Consider the following 16,933-nt stretch of genomic DNA (forward strand, 5'->3'; position numbering starts at 1 on the left):
TGTCACAATTCCCTGCACATTCTTTTGGGTCGTAAAACTTATCAGTCTTACTGTGTCCTGTTACAGGACACTGAGTTCTGCCAGTGTGTTAGCTTGATTTGGGGGAAGTTTCACAGACCTTTGTTGGGATAGTGAGTTTGCTGGATTATTCATTAAATATAATGAATAATTTGTGTGTGTCTGATTGGTCCAGGCGCTACAACTGTCCGAAGAAGCTTGGTCAGGAATGGTCTTTGTGGAAGGCTAGCAGCCAAGAAACCACTTTTTTAAAAGAGTGAAAAGGCTAAGATATGCTAAAGCTCACAAAGATTGGAATCAGTGGAAAAGAGTATAATGGAGTGACGAATCCAAGTTTGACAATCTTGGTTCCAATCATCGACAATATGTGAGAAGAATATTTGGAAGAATGAGTGCTTGCAGTTGTCAGTGAAACATGGAGGGTTTCTTCCTGGTGTGGGGCTGCATTTCTGCAATAGTTTTGGTGATATTGTCTGAATTGATGGGATCACGAATGCTGAAAAAAGTACAGACAGGTTTTAATTCATCATGCCATTCATTTTGGAAAGTGCATGATTGGGAATGGTTTTATTTTTCAGCATGTTAACAATCCCAAGCACACTGTTAATGCAGTGAAATCATATTTGGAGAGAAAAACAGCTGATAAAACACTGACAGTCATGGACTGGCTTCCATAGAGTCTAGACCTGAATATTATAGAGGCAATATGGGATCACCTGTCCTGGACAGAGAAATAAATAAAAGACAGCCTAAATCTAAAGAAGAACTCTGGGAAGTAGCCTACTGAATGAAGCCTGGTGTAATATACCAGAAGATAACTTCATAACTTCAGGAAAGTCTCCCTAAAACATAGACAGTAAAAGAAATGGACACAGCGACCCCATAGACTTCAACGGAGAAAAGTGAAGTCAAATAGAAGCACTCACTTCCTGATTGCCAAGCGCACTGCGCATGCTCAAACTGAGCTTGAAAACGTAGTTGTGACGTGAGCAACCTGACTGACAGTTGTACGTCTTCTAGTAGCGGTGCCAAGAGGAATCTGAATCATTCCCTTCTGAATCTTGCAGAGCCGGAGATCGTGAGTATTAGCTGTTCATGAGCTCGCAGCAGGAGCAACTTTACAACTCTCTATGGGCTTCTCCCTTGACTTTATGCCTCCACGTCCCCCGATTGCGCGTGAGCTTCTACATCTGTCTTTACGGTCATTTCTCTTCAATGCGACAGAGAGTCGCGTGTTATGACGCAATCGTTAGCCTATTTTTACAAAAACTGCTTCTACGGGGCCACAACGTAAGAGACAAGGTAATGGAGCATTTTATACATTGTCGTGTTTCTTTAGAAATAAATAATGCACAAATGGAGTCTTTAAACGTCTCAGATGTAAAGTTATTCGCTGTCAAAGTGACGCAAAAATGAATGGGAGTCAATGGAATGCTAACAGCAGGTGAAGGCTTGTTAGCCAATGGCGGCGCCCGGGGAGACTTCAGTTTCCGGCTGGTGGATTACCCCCTTGCCCTAAAATAGTTCAAGATGTGCTTAGTGTCAAGGGAGATCACACTAAATACTGACTTTTGCCTGAAGAAGCCGTTTTGTTCTATTTTTTTTTTTTGTGCGTGGGTACATATTTCCTGTATTTTCTACTTGCATCTTAAGAGACCGAAAAATAAATATGTATGGTCGTTAAAACCTTGCTAAAACAACACACTCTCTATTTTTCTTATTATTTAATGTGATGTTAATTGCTGTTTGCTGCCACTGACAACAAATGTATGTTTTAATTAAAAACTTTTAACAAACTGTGATTACAAAGCTGCCAGTCGTCAGTACATTTTCTTTGCATTTACATTTTTAATGGCCCAAAAGCAAGCCTTAATCTTAATTGAATCAATTCCAGTTAATTAAATCAAAATGAGTTGGTCTGAGTGTGTTTGATCTATAATGAAGAAAACAGGCTCTGTCCCTTAAAAAGAAGAATCTCATTTTGTCTTTAATGTTTGTGTAAAAAGCAGACAATGACAATCAGAAACATTTAGGCTACCACTACCCCCAATCCCCCCACCACACCCTACCCCTTCCTGAGTGTATTTTTTTTAGGCTGAGAGAGCCGTGAGTGGCGGCCATGCTAGCTGAATAGCTAACAGCCTGTGTGCTTGAATGAGAACACACCCGACCACTCCCTCCGGTTCCTGCACTCGGCATCTTTGAGTGACATTCACAAGCTGACACGTGCGTCCACAGTGAAACGAGCAGGCTCTATTAAGCCTGAATAAATCCTCTGCCAGCCAGCTCTTTGAGACAGGCAATTAGACAGGCCTCCATACCTCCTTCTGCATCCTAGTGTGAAGGACCCAGCCCTCATCCAGCATTCTTATCCACAGGCTTTTCCTTCCATCTGGCCCTTAGAAAAGCCAGAGTAGAAAGACAGTGGGTTTTTGAATTCTGCTTATTGAACTGAGAGGCCCCTTTCTCTCTGATTTAAATTGGTAGTCTTGAAGTGTGGGCGTTTTTTGATGGAGGCAGCCAGATATCTTCGTGATGGGTAACAAAGTTCTGGGAGAATGGATTTTCATGGAGAGTAAAGCGAAATGTCAGGGAAAGGGGCATAATCAGCATTATGCTGGTCTGTTTGGTTCCCTTTAATTAAATCTGGCTTCAGATAGAGACAGAAATGAAATGCGCAGCCATTCCAAGCTTCGTCTTTCTAAAGAGACCACAGTTGTGCCTGTATTCCAAAGAGTTCATGAAATGCAAGCATTTTAAGATCAGGTATGTCATTTATGTTTAGTCAGAAAGGTTATAATAGTTTTGCAATTTGATGTATATAACCTCGCTTGTAAACTATTCTAACTCAATTATTGTAACTCAATCTTTTTAAATAAAGATTATATTAAGCGAATTGTCTGCACAAAATATGACAGCATTGTAATATAACAATATAATACGCAACGATAAAGCTTCCTAAATTAATTAAAAACATAAAAAGTAAAACACACCTGATGCTCATCCTTTGTTTTTCATTTTATAGAAATATAGAGTTAAAAATCAAAAATGTATTTCTGACTTGAACGCACGTAAACAGGACTTGCCAACTCCTAAATACGAACTTCCCAGGAAGAAGCACTCTACTGCCATCTGTAGGTGGGATGATTTTTCCTACATAAGTCATATGATACATGTCCATCCAAAAATGATTTATTTATATTTATCATTAATTTATTTTATTACTTTTGCTTCTGTATTTAATTTTAGTTCTGTTTTTTAAATCACTTTTTTTCAAATGAATAGTTTTGTTTTAGAATACAATATTATCCCTTACATAAACCACACATGACCACATGCCTGTTCTAAATTCCTTTAAATAGCGGTATAGCTGGTTGGTTCTCCTCAGCATCTGAGTTCATATGACAGAAATGCAATAGTCCAGGGTTGGATTAGCGGTCGATCACACCTTATCTAAGATCAAAAGGCTCAGACCAGCTTTCTTGCAATAACATCCTGCAGTCTATGTAACCATAGCAACTCAGAGGAACCTGATTGTGCCTTTAAAGTTGCACAAATAAAAGGGCAACATTGATTTTTATCTCCTTGATGGGATATAGTCTTCTCATTTGGCTTCATTTATTGCTATTCGGACCATGCTAGATTTATTCACACTCAGTGAGATATTAACAGTGAAACACTTGGATTCATTCATTTGTAGTTTCACAGATTGCTTCCACTTGAACACCTAAATGTATAAAAATTACTATACCTTTCAGTGCATTGCTATCTATTTATATCTATATCTATTCCATTTATATATATATATGGATTTGTGGACAGAGATTTGTTGCATGGCCTTATCAGCACAGTCACAGACTCAAACACTCACAGTGGTTTAATCGTCAGTTCAGGCTGTAGCACCTCTGTTATTGAGTGCCATTAAAATACTGGCTGTCAGAGGGGTGCAGTGAAGGAGACATAATTATGCACCTCAGCCAGACACAAAAGGCCCAACACCCACACAGATCTCTTCTTCCTGCACAGTGCAGTCAAGCTTTGCCACACGGGACACGGTACCGTAGATCATCGGGATCATCTCAGCAGGTTCAGATGTGCACCTAATGACAGCGTTATCATTCTGGAAACACATGGAATGTTCTTTAAGTCTACGCTGTTCTGGATGTGCAGTCTAAGAGGGTCGATAGCTGTTTTTCCTGACCGTGTGCCACCATACACAAGTGTGTGTGGGGTGAGGGGGAGGAGTTAGCACAGTCTCTTTTTTTTTTTTACTATGCATTTTGATGGGAATCTGGCAGCTGTTTTGCAGCTGCTGCATGAATAGAACCACCCTGAGGCCTTATAGGAGCTGTTCACACAGAGCGCCTTCTCTCATTCAAAAACCGCTAGATGCAGCGGAAGGTGAAAGAACTGTTTTTGACTTAACTGAAAAAGAAGAAATGAAATCAAAATTAGAGTTTTGTGACCAAATATATACTTGTTCAGTCAGAGCATCTATATTGATGACTTATGTACTGCACAGATTTTTGTCCTATCAAATGTTCTCTGCAGCTTTTTTGCAATATTTTGCAATCAATTTTGATGTATTGATTTAATCAACAACTTTTAAGGAATAGTTTTATTATATTTTGATTGTCATTTGCAATGCTTCATGGGACTTTAGTTCTTTCCCCATCTAAAATCGTTAAGTTCACAGTCGTACATTTGTGTTTTTGTTACATTTTCAAATACTTTTTTGCTTCAAATAAAAGTTTGTAATGTTGTGATTCACCTCATAACTGGTTGGTTTGGTTTATGGCTTATAATGCATTTTGTTTTAAATTATGTTCCCGTGAATGTATTATTTTATAAAGGTTGTATACTGTATTCCCTATGGGGAAAATGAATGGAAAAAATACTTCCAGAACCAATGCCATTGAAAAAGCATTGAGCTGGGCTCATCCACTGGCTCAAAATCCTGCCTATGATAGAGTGCTGCAGGAATGACTTTAGCAATTTAGCACTTCTAGGTTCATCGTCCAGAAGTCAATTTTTTTAATGGGTTTTTGGTTATGCCAGAAAGTGGTTAACACAAGCTCAAGATATATGCACGTTTTATTCTACAACATAAAATTCATCAGCAATACCCTTGTGATTTTTTTTTAAAAGCTTTCTTGGAAAAGACAGTTGCTAACACGTGGCTAAATGGGACAAGAGAGGTTGTCAGGGACATTAAATGCCATCAGCAGAACAGGTAAACCAAAAATCGCATCCAAAATCGTATATTGAATACTGAATTCACAGTACTCATAAAAGAGCAGGCACAAAGTACCCGGATGACTAACTACTTCTAGCGAGATTCTGAAGTGTGCATAAGATGGACATTTGACTATCCCATGAGGCCACGGGTGAGGATTTATTTATTTATTTATTTTTATACTTTTTTAGCGGTCGCCAAGTAATTACTTGTTCAAAAGAACTCAAGGGAGTATGTGATTTCGGACACAGCCATCTACTCACCAGTCCGCTTTCACAGCCTCGTTGTGTTTATAATCATGCTCTTGCAACCTATAGCTCGAATTGTGAAGTTGAAGTCATGCTATAGCCTACGTTTAGCTTAGCCTTTTGCCGATTGCATTTAGGTTTCAAAATTCATAAAAAAAAAATGATTTGGGAAGATTATCATCAACATGAACAAAACATGTAAGAATCATTCATTTTTGTTAGTCACAGAACTTATTTTCAATGAAAAAATCCTGGGTTTTTGTCGAGGGAACCAGGGTGATGCTAACTTCTGGGTTGGCCTACAAAAATACATCATCTCTTCAGTACTCTATTGTATGTTAAACATCAAATATGTTCTGATCTGCTGTAACCGCTTTGCACACTTCCACACGGGCGAATTGCGTATCACTGGAAACTTGTTTAATCGTGCCGCACTGCGGAAAAGCTCATTCCCACAAAACCTGTTGTGTCACACGCAATGCCAACAATTTTAGGCCTATACAGACCATGCATCTTTAACCTGAACAACATGGAAAAGTGTTTGAGTTCACTTTTTCTTTCTCTTAGTTTTCTGGCTAGTTCACCCCCTTTAGCATCACTGAGGCTGTCAAACTGACAGAGGGAGAGGAATGATGAAAGAGATGCGGGGGGAGGAGAGGCGGGAGAGAGAAATAAATAAAAGCAACGCCAGGAGAGACACACAGGTGTCTGTGTCAGATCATTGGGCCCAGTGAGGGTTGGCAGAGGAGAGGAGAGGAGGGGGGGAGAGAGGCTGGTGTTAAATTACGGTGGGCCTGTGTGGAGTGATGATCTGGGTCACAGGGTTCCCAGCATCTCCACTGACACACACAAGGGAGTGAAGCTCATCACCACCATCCTGCTGTTCATTCTATCGGTAGACAGAAATACAGGAGAAAATAGAGGAAACGGCACTGGCACACAGGTACGATATGAATAGAGCTCATTCACAAAGCCCGGGCAAAATGTATGTGCCATAAATATAATAAAATAAAACATCTACAGTGACATAAGTGAGAAATGAAATGGGAAATTGCAGTACAGTCACTAAATGCATGTAGCTCAAAGTATAAAAACGTCCAATCTCTTTTGGAAATCTGTAAAATAGTGCAACCCTTCCATGTGCTGGAAATGACTAATCCCTGTCTGTTCAAATCAAACAACAGTCACATTTATTACCATCTGAGAGGGAAAACAGCCTCCGCAAGCAGTAGCCAGGACATTAATCCAGCCAGGGTCGTGGACAAAAAGCAGAGATCTATTAAGTATTAATGACACAGACTGAGCATTGCCAAATCCCTTCTTCCCAAAATGAGGCAAAAACAACTGGCATTCTTCTATTTTCAACTAAAGCTTTAAAACGCTAGTATTCATTGAGTCTTAAAGTCAATGTGAAATCAAAATGGACTCTATTTGCATTTTTTATATATGATTCATCTTTGCATGTTTTTTTCATTATATTTCATCAAAATGTAATAACTCGCTCCACCTCTGAAACGACTTTCCTTGGCCCTGTACCAAACGCGGTTCTCAGCCCTGTGGTCCGCCTTCGAGTCCACACTTATTTGACGTAATGCTGCACAGACTTATTGGGTAGCAGTCGGTTGTGGAGCCCTCATATTAGGCTACAGGCAAAAAAAATGTAAAGGAAAAAATATGTATTTTCAGGGATGTCAAAGTTAATGCTTAAAACAATAATGCAATACTGTATGTTTAATTTGTGTTATTAACATTCACATGATTGGTCAAAATCATAAGATGAATTGCAATTATAGTGACAGCGCTATTTTGATTAAAAAAATGTGAATATGGATTTGTGACAAAACGTTATGAAAAGTAAATGTTTTCATAATAATATTTAGTTGTTATTGAAACAAAAAAAAACAAAAATGATTACAACTAATTTTCGTTTATTGAAATAAATCTGAAATAAAATAAAATATAAATATTAGATGAAAAACTTCATCTTAAAAAGAATTAGAAAAAAAATGAAATTGACAACTAGCGGAAATAAAATAAGTTGACGTATTTTCAAATTACTAAAACTAAAATAAATGAAAGCTAAATAGAAATATAAAAAATGAAAATATAAAATTGTTTAATTTTGATGTCTTTATAATTTAATATATATATACAGTATGTGTGTGTGTGTGTGTGTGTGTGTGTATTATTTAGTTTGGAAATAAGTTACATTATGGAAATAAAATGGCTTGTGAATGCTGGGTTCATAAAACAGTCAAAATGGTGCACTGAGTTTCATCTTCCATTCCTTGCGGCTGTTGGCCCCCTCCCTACTGTAATGTTCAGCATTTTAACATTGCAGTATCATCACTGCACATTTATGACAAACCAAAATCATCTTTTTGATTAATGTCGTTACCACTTCTATTAAATAATGTCTTAAATCATTAGCTTCAATGGCTCAGACATCTGTCCTGGAGCAAGCAAATCACCAGTTAAGACATCTGGCAAACTCACTTTCATCATATCCGCTGTCACGTCCGCGAGACATCAGAGCGGCTTTCTCAGCCTCTCTTGTCATGACGACCATCTCCCCCGTCATTCTTCCAGACTTCCATCAACACATTCCCAGCATAAGTGGGCAGACGGCAGACGTGGTGGCATGACAAGTTTGATCGTTCAGAAGGAAGCAACCAGCCTCTAACTAGCTTTTTTTTTCTGGAGACAAAAAATGACATGCACATTGATTCATTCACATGGAGAAACGCCCTGAGGTCATAAAAATCTCTTTTGCTAATGTCCTTGCACACATATACACACAGACACACTGCAAGCAACTCACTGCAGGGGCTATAGGCGAATAATTTCATGGTGCCAGCAGAGACAGATTCCTCTGAAATATGACCAAAGGCATTTCAACAAGATATGACACATACGCGCCGTTGAGGGTGCAAAAAGGGCACACGATGTCTTGAGGCAGGAATCAGCAAAAAAAAGGCACACGCTGGAGGCCAGTGTCACCACACGTAAACCTGAGCTCAGCTGGACTTTCAGGAAAACAACCTGTGCCTGCACTTTGAGACACAGTTAAAATAGCCCAATGCACAAAGATATTCTTGGCTTTGTGGGTAAAGTTTCCTCCTGTAAAATAGTTTCAGGATGGTTTCTTTCTCGTAAGCACAGCTAAGGGAGCTTACAAGAACACCGAGAGCCAACACACACAAAAATCACAGTGGCAGTGGACTGCTGAGATATTTTGGACTGTGAAAACCGGTTTAGAGAGAAAAGAGGGTATTATTGCCTAAGAGCAAAACTTTCCATTAATCTAATAGACATTCAGCTTCCTCTGAGACCTTCTAATAGAAGGTCTGGTTACAATAAGCCTCAAAAGCAGCTACTGAATATAAAACCATGACAACCATATGAGAACTCTTACCAAAAGAGCCTTGAGGCATTAAAACTGTTTGTGAAATATTTGTGCCACACCCAGGAAAAAAGAAAGTTAAAGCACATGATTAATCACTTCTTCAAACAGTTAAGGGCCTTTCTTCACACCATGATGACTATAACGATAACTATAAAGTTTTAATATTCATTCCAATTATGAACTCCACACCACAGCTATAATCATGACGACAAAGAAGAACAATATTAATGGAATTACTTTCAGAATTTTCTTTTCCAGCTGGCAAACGATAATCCACCCGATGTTGAAGAGCTTGAGCTTTTAAAGTGGCAGAAGACATAATTGCAGCTCCAGTTTATCAAAAAGAGGATGTTAGAGGATGTGTTGGTGTGGAAGCTAATATAGTTATCGGTATCATTTTTGGTGTGAACAGGCCCTAAATCTATAAAGTTCTAATAATCATTCTAATTCTTTCACAATTGGAAAGTCTACACCACAGCTATAACCACACAGAAGAATGATCAAATTAATAACGATTTTTTTTCTCCAGCTGATGTACGATTTAACACTCACAGCCAATCAGAATCCACCCAATCTCTAGAATTAAAAGTGGCAGACAACATCACTGTTGGTGTGAACAGGCCTTTGAAAAGTACATACTAGTATGTACTTCTTAAGCCCTGTTTAAACCAAGAACAATAATTATATATAAGGATTTAACTGAGCTTTCAGTCACCTTGACAACATAAAAATGAGTTCTTAAGATACAAGCTAGTTAAGATTGGTCAAGTACAAATACACTACAAGCTAGGCTACTAAAGAAACTAAACTACACTGAAGCTATTTAACAATACTATCATAATAAATAGCAACATTGCTTTATGCATGTCATCTTAACTATATAAATATAACAGTTAACATATTTTTAAATTGTCACTAATCATAGCCTACAAGTTATACATGGTCAAATTAAACATTTGTAATTTGCTAAAATCAGAACTGTATAATATAACAAACTCTTAATATTTCTGCCATATAAAAATATGGTAAGAGTAGTATGCTGTTCCAAACACAGTTTTCTTTCAGCCTATATTGACAAATATCAGCCGACCTTTACTACCTAATGCCGAGTTCAGACTGCACGATTTTCAAAATAATCGGGTCACTGTTGTTCCCTTTCGAGAGGTTCCTCCTATTGCGTAAGTAGCTTACGCTATGGGAAAACTCCTTTTCTCGAGAAATATTGAAGTCTTTATGTAAAACGCATTGCAGCTGCACAGCATACAGCAATGAGCGAGGCAGCTCGGTCATTGGCTGTGCTGCGGCAACTGCACGAACCTATGACGCGGCGACTCTGAACCCGCTTCCAATGAGCGTGCTTCGCGCCCACGCGCGTCAGAGCCCGCCAAGATGGGCGTGGCCAAGGGCTATATATTGGGCGCCCCGTCGTCTGAGTTCTTTAGATTTAATCTCCTTCAGCAAAGAACCTTCTCTTCGCTGGATCCTCCGGATTTCTTGGAGTCTTTTCGCCGCCGCCGTCGACAAGCCTACGGCAGGACTGCTTCGAGGACGCCGGCGCCTTCAGCCGCCTTCGATCGCCTTTCTGCTAAGCCATCCGGCGCGCATCATCTCATATCCTTTTTCAAAGCTTTCAGTGTTCGCCCCTGCGGCACTTCTAAAAGGGCAAATTAACAAGGCGTTGTTTCAAATGCCTTCCTGCGCCTCGTGTCGAGGCCCTCTTCAGGACGGGCATCGTCACATCATTTGCGCCCGCTGCTTGGGACCGGACCACGCAGAGGCTGCCCTTACTCGAGGCGGATGTCCCGAGTGTGACGCCCTGGGCCTCACCTAGCTGCGCGGTCGCTTCGCCGTTTTCACCGCGAAAGAGCCCACCTCCTCCGTACTGCCATCTCCTCTGGTCGAGCCGCGCAAGAAAAAGCACCGCTCACAGAGGCCGCCGGAGCACGCGGTTTGCAGTGATGTCACGCCGGGCCAATCCCCGCGTGCTTCACCACCACCCGAAGACTCCCCGCCGCCAGTCCAGTTCACACAGGCGGACCAGCACCCCTCCAGCGGAGCGATGGGGCTCGTCTCGTTTGGCGGGTCAGGGGATGACGATGACAAGGATGACAGTTTTTCCGGTGATGCTGCATCCGACGACTGGCCGGGTTCGTCGTTCGACTCCGCGCCATCGACATTAGCGGGCACGAGCGCGGGCTCCAGCATGGACTCGGAGATCGTCCGCATCCTGTCTAAGGCCGTGGAAGACCTCGGGCTCGATTGGTCTTCCCCGGAAGAACCCGCCCGCAGCCGACTGGACGAGTGGTTCCTGCAGGGGCGCCGACAGGCCCCTCGACAAAGGCCCTCCCCCTTCTTCCCGGAAGTTCACGACGAACTCACGAAGTCGTGGAAAGCCCCGCACTCCGCTTGCCTGAAGCCTTCTTTTTCTTTGTCGCTCTCCTCTGTGGACGGCGCGAAAGAAAGAGGCTATGAGGGGACTCCGCCCCTCGAGGAGGCTGTGGCCAATCATCTGTGTCCACCCTCCAACGCTGGATGGAAAACTAAAGCTTCTCATCCCTCGAAGCCTTGCCGGTCTACTTCAGCTCTCGCCGGTCGCGCATACGCCGCCGCCGGCCAAGCTGCATCAGCGCTTCACTCTATGGCTGTCCTCCAGGTGTTTCAAGCTAAACTTCTCCGCAGTATGGACGAGTCTGGACCCGATCCTGAGGCATTCAAGGACCTGCGCAGCGCCACTGACACAGCGCTGCAAGCTACAAAAGCCACCGCCCAATCCATCGGCCGTGCTATGGCTAACCTGACTGTCCTTGAGCGCCATCTGTGGCTGACGCTAACAGAGATGAAGGATGCAGATAAGGCGTCATTTCTCGACGCGCCTATCTCCCAAAGCGGCCTGTTTGGACCAGCGGTGAAGGAGTTCGCCGAGCGCTTCACCGAAGCCCGTAAGGACTCGCAGGCTATGCGTCACTTCCTGCCCAAGCGATCTAGCTCATCGCAGAGCCGCCAAAGGCCGCCTCAGCAGCAGCGAGCTAAGACGGCGCCTCCCGTTTCTCAGCCCAGACCTGAAACGGATTTTCGACGCCGCTCGCGCTCTGCCAACAGGAAGCAACCGCCCGAGCGACGGGGACCTCGGCCCAAGATTGTGCTGAACCCAGAGCCTCGTAAGTCCTCCTAGCTACAGGGAGAAAAAGGGAGAGCGCGTGTCTCGCAAGAGCCGGACCGTTCTCCCCAAAACGTTTAAAACATTACCCAGTCCCCTTACAGGCGGCTGGAAATGTCTATACAGCAGCCAATGTGCCAGCCACACAGCTCGCCCACCTGCAAACAAACGCCGTTTTTACGGCGACACACAGAAACTTACATAAAGAGCCATTTTCTGCCTGTGTCATTAAAGGGTCACGTGTCCACACCAAAGTGCGCATTCCCACATATCAAAAATGTCAACGCGGTGCCAAATGTTTTCCCAGCTCAAGCTGGACGCCCCATAAATGTAGATTGTGTGCCAACTGTCACGTATGCACCACTACACATAAGCACTGTTCCCACAGTTATAAACACTTCCCCAGTAAAAGCGGGAAGTTTTATAAGAGTAGCGCGTGTGCCCGCTGTTATGCACGCACCCCAACTCACAAACACTGTTTATATGACCAAAAACCTCCCGCCACGAGCGGGAAGTTTTATGAAAGTGGCGCGCGTGCCTACCACAGTCTATGCACCCCCACCCATAAGCACTGCCCATACAGTGTTAAACATTTCCCCATCTCACTCTGTGAGTATTACGGCGAGCGTGCCTGTAATCTCACACGCACCCCTGCACTCGGCATTCAACAAAGCTGCTCAGCGCGCGCGCGCCGCTGAGAGCTGTAAGCTCGGTATTAGCACAGGGCGATTCGCTGGCGGGAGCCATACGTCACTGCGACACGCCCCCAGCCAGCATTCAGCCCATATCTGTGCGAGCGAAAGCTTGGGAAAATATCCCTGACATGCCGAAATGGGTTTTGAACATAATAAAACACGGTTACTCGCTTCAATTCGCTCGCAGACCGCCCCGCTTCACAGCAGTGGTCGAGACGAAAGTGAGAAAAGATGTTTCACATGTTCTACGCACCGAGATGCTCAAACTGATAGAGAAAGGCGCTATAGAGACAGTCCCTCCCTCTATGAGCGAGGCAGGTTTTTACAGCCGCTATTTTCTCGTCCCGAAAAAGGATGGCGGTCTCCGCCCCATTCTAGATCTCAGACATCTGAACAAAGCTTTAATGATTCGCTCGTTCAGAGCAATTGTTCGTATGCTTTGGCGGACGCACCAAAGGTCTCGCTTTTTCAAAGCAAAGAATATCGCGCTGGATAGTTGATGCTATAGCGCTGGCTTATGAAGCCAAGGGCCTTCAGTGCCCCTTGGGCATCAGAGCTCACTCTACGAGAGGCATGGTCTCCTTGTGGGCGTGGTCGAGTGGGATACCCATTCAAGATATTTGTGCGGCAGCAGGCTGGGCCTCACCGTCAACATTTATCAGGTTTTATAACCTACAGGTCCCCTCATTGCACTCTAACATACTGTCGGTCTAACTATGCATAGGCTGGGGTGTGTACATGCTGAGCATTGTCTCCTCCCTCATAGAATCCGTCTCTGACTGATGTAGAGGATTTTTCATGCATGACAGTACATAAAAATGTGCTTGTGTGTTTCTCTGGACGCCGATTGGGCCGTTCCACGTTGTCCTTTATAAAGCCCGCCTTCGGCTGGCTCGTTGGATAATTACTTTGCTTAAAGGCTCAGGCATCTGCCTACGGCTTAATAGAGCGAAGTCAGCACGCACGGCGTTTTACATGGCGTTCCCATAGCGTAAGCTACTTACGCAATAGGAGGAACCTCTCGAAAGGGAACGACTCGGTTACTAACGTAACCTCGGTTCCCTGAGAGGAGGGAACGAGTATTGCGTAAGCTGCCGTGCTTGTGCTTGGTCAGTTTGCTTTAGTCGATTGAACCTAAAGAACTCAGACGACGGGGCGCCCAATATATAGCCCTTGGCCACGCCCATCTTGGCGGGCTCTGACGCGCGTGGGCGCCAAGCACGCTCATTGGAAGCGGGTTCAGAGTCGCCCCGTCATAGGTTCGTGCAGTTGCCGCAGCACAGCCAATGACCGAGCTGCCTCGCTCATTGCTGTATGCTGTGCAGCTGCAATGCGTTTTACATAAAGACTTCAATATTTCTCGAGAAAAGGAGTTTTCCCATAGCGTAAGCTACTTACGCAATACTCGTTCCCTCCTCTCAGGGAACCGATGTTACGTTAGTAACCGAGTCGTTTTCACACTGCATGACTATCTGGGGTAACATTCAGTTGCTGCTGTGTTCACACTGCACGATGGATCGGCGACAGGAGGTTTCACACTGCAAGACTTTACAAAAGAAAGAATCGCCGACAACTTCTGCCTGGTCCGCAAACTACGTTTCACAACCAAACAAACGCGAGAAGTGATAGGAAATAACGGAAGATCACGCGTGCGTGAGACCGGAGTTCTCGCGCGACACTGAATTTGTTATTAAAAATTATAGCCTACAAATTGTCTGTGCACTGATTTGTAGCGAAAAAAAAAAAAAAAAAAAAAAAGTTTATGCAGGAAATGGTTGGGAATACGAGGGGAGCAAGGACTGTGTTTTGCAAAGAGAGTTGGGGGTAAATAAATAATTTTGCAAATGTCCTGCTGTTGCTGCTGGTCATGCAAATGTTTGTGCTTTGTTTCTGTTTGATATAATTGTAAATATAGGCCTATCTATTAAAATACTGATATTCTGGTCTATAACTCCTCCTCCTCCTCCTCCTCCCTGTATCTTGCTCTCTCATTGGCTGTCGGTCATCACCGATGTAGTTTTCAGTCAGAACACATTCACACAGCAGGATTGTGAATCGCCGACAGGTCCAGATATTTAGCATGCCAAATATCTCACGGGCGTCGGCGACTCGTCGGCGATTCTCTCAGATCGCGTCTTTGCTCATTCACACTGCGTGATTGTCACTCGCGTGAACGAGCACCGATTTGCCTGTGATTTCGGGCATTTGTCGGCGATTTCTCAAAACCTGTCGGCGAGCCAAAATCGGGGCTAAAATCGTGCAGTCTGAACTCGGCATTACACACTATTAGCCGATTAGCCTGCTATCTTAGCATGCTTGCTATGTTAACATACTAGGTGCGCCCCAACGTACTTATGCACTGTGCCATTTTGTATAGTGCGAGTAGTGTGTTCACAGTGAAAATTCACAAACATGGATGTTAATTAACCAAAAAGACGAAGTGGGGAATGTTGGACACTTCATGTGAATTTATGGTCGCAGCTTTAATTTCGTTTCGGTTAGGCTTTGAGATGCTGGATGACATCCGGATAACCTTAGAAACTTCACACACTAGATGGTAGAGCACATATTGTGTAGATTAAGTGCATAGTGTATCGTATGTCATTTGAAACACAACTGCTTATCAGTTAACCTGCCTGTTAGCTACAACTGAAAGTCTTTTTTTTTATCATCTACATGATATAAAAACCTGAGAACTGTTACTATTACTTTTACTAATAGCTACACACCTATTTTTTGGATAAAAGTATTTTGTTACTGGACAAATACTTTGAAAACGGCTGTACTTGATAAAAATGCAGCTAAATTAGAATAATAGGGCACTGATTTGATCAATATTAGAAACTGATCAAATGTCATGATTATGGCTAACACTCACTAACACACTTGCATTAGATTGAGAAGTTCTGCATCGGTGTGACAGCTTTGGTCTTTGCTAGTAGCAAACAAAGTCATCTACAGTCTTTTCCAATAAGGAAATTTGCCACACAGAGGCTGTTTTTGTGCAGTGCACTGATAAATTGTGCAGCCTTCAGAGAAGCCAGATGTTTTCTTATTCTTTTTTTTGTTTGTCTATTCTGTACTTCACCCTACAAAAATATCTGCCTTTCTTGTTTGTTTGCCTTGTGATGCACTAAAAATGCTGAGCTGCTATTTAGAGTCAGGCATCTGACATTCTTTCAAGAAAGAAAACCCGAGGAGGGGGAGACGAAACTCTGCTCACTCTCGGGTTATACAAACATCACCGAAGACTCATTCTTGCAGATACACACACATACGCAGAGCACCTTGTTCCACATGTAGCCACATGCGAGCAGCAGGCATCCAATTCAGATCGCACAGATCATTAATAAATCTTTGGTTTCTGTTCATGCACACACACACACACAAAAAGAAACTGAACAATAGGCCTTCATTTTTGTCAGTTGCAACTTGCAAGACATACATTAATTATTTCCATTGGCTTAGCAGAATCAGCAAATGTCAGCATATGCAGATCACACCCATGCTTTTCACTATTTGCCTCACTATATTTTTCAAAAGCCACTGTGAACGCCCTGAAAGGTGGCAGTGTCTATATTATGCTAAAGCTTGTGAATCTGCATACAATCTCACATTTAGCATACAAAGCAGTAGACACTTCATTAATAGGAGAAAAAAACATTTACATAAGGCTCTTATTGAAGTGCTTAAGTCATATCAAGAGTGAGTGGGTCACTGTCAGTTGAGAGATGAAAACAATGAGAATTTAACCAACGTGGACCTAAATTTCTTGTCTAGAAATCAGTAAACTGAGGCAAAGGGCATTTTCACAGATCATTTGCATGTTTCCACTTTCGGTTTGTTTGATTGGTTATAGATTTAACCCCTCTTATTCACCACAACCTCTGCGCATTGAAAATGGCTTGACTCGTTTTTTAAACAAATCTGCATCTGCACAACATTTCTTAAGTCTGGTCTAGGCTGCAAGTGTTCACGACGTGTATGATTTGTTTTACACAGACAAGAATTAAGTGTTCAATTTAAGTGTTACCATAGTGATGTTTGCAGTATGGTCTATTTAAATGCTACATGAAGAACTAACACCCGGTTTCACAGACAAGGTTTAAGATTAGTCTCAGACTAAAATGCATGTTTGAGCTGTTTTAACTGAAAGCAACTTGCACTGACAAA

This window comes from Rhinichthys klamathensis, unplaced genomic scaffold (assembly GCF_029890125.1).
Source record: "Rhinichthys klamathensis goyatoka isolate OS25496 unplaced genomic scaffold, OSU_Roscu_1.1 h1tg000319l_1, whole genome shotgun sequence".
Taxonomy (NCBI): Eukaryota; Metazoa; Chordata; class Actinopteri; order Cypriniformes; family Leuciscidae; genus Rhinichthys; species Rhinichthys klamathensis.